We start from the raw sequence: 909 nt of genomic DNA, 5'->3' as shown, positions 1-909 counted from the left end.
GTCACAATCACACTGATCTGCGAGAGGAACCGCTGCAGTGTAACAAAAGAGAAAGCGTTCAGCACACCGCTGAACACGTGTAGCTTCACTAATTATGCATTATGTAGAGGGGGAGGGAGTGACAGGCACCTACATCGTGTCACAGCAGTTTAAATGCTCCCGTAGCTTCTAGTCACCATATAAGGGCTTGTATTCATATATAGAAAATGCACGTGCTGTTCGGGATCGATACTTAAACGCGTAATTGGTGAGTGTCTGAAGGTAGCCATGCACTACAGTGAGCAGATACAGGGTAGCACCGCCAAACTGACGCAGTAACCCGCATCAATAAGAGCCTCTGACAGGTCTGTTCAGTCAGTGTGCCCCACATGGTCACCGATTTTGGAGTAAAGCGAAAGAAAGAAAAAAAGGAGGAGCTGCTGTTGGCCAGGCGGTGACAGACGCCGGGGGGTGGACGACAAAACCAAGGTGATGCAACTTCCAATAAGCCAAAACTGGCGGAAAAACTCGTACACAGTGCAGAGTGCGACCAGGTGGCAGGATCACCTCTACACGGCCAGATCTCCTAACGACCGGCAAAAGAAAAAGTAGGTTGTGTTTCAGTTTTTCACCTCAGTGGTCTTTTAACGCGGAGTCATTAAGGAGCAACTTTGTCTTTTACCTCGTTGCGCGTCGAGCGGCTGATGTTAAAGGGAGACAAAGCGTACAGCCGGCGGTCTCGGTTTGAAGTAAGGGTGATGATTGCTCTGGTAACTAAGTGATGTTGAGGAGCTGTTATTTTAACGGCAGCAGGGAACACGTGGCACTGCTTGTAAACCCTCCTTGTTACTACTAGAAGGGGGAAAGGGAGCATTTTGGGGGGGGTGCTTGGAGATGATGTGGAGGTGGTGTTTGGGGGCGGGATAAAGA

General features: G+C 49.6%; 1 protein-coding gene across 1 annotated transcript in view; it reads left to right on the top strand.

The window, feature by feature from the left end:
• Positions 1 to 246: 246 nt before the first annotated feature.
• Positions 247 to 909, top strand: part of slc6a9 (solute carrier family 6 member 9) — an 89,076-nt gene continuing 88,413 nt past the window's right edge. The window contains exon 1 of the mRNA XM_005933630.3: positions 247 to 587. The gene's annotated coding sequence lies outside the window, so the exon portion shown is untranslated. The remainder of the gene's footprint in view (positions 588 to 909) is intronic.

This window comes from Haplochromis burtoni, unplaced genomic scaffold (assembly GCF_018398535.1).
Source record: "Haplochromis burtoni strain Fernald_Lab_line unplaced genomic scaffold, NCSU_Asbu1 Contig_172, whole genome shotgun sequence".
NCBI lineage: Eukaryota > Metazoa > Chordata > Actinopteri > Cichliformes > Cichlidae > Haplochromis > Haplochromis burtoni.
The sequence above is the reverse complement of the archived record's forward strand: the minus strand, read 5'-3'. Positions and strand labels throughout refer to the sequence as shown.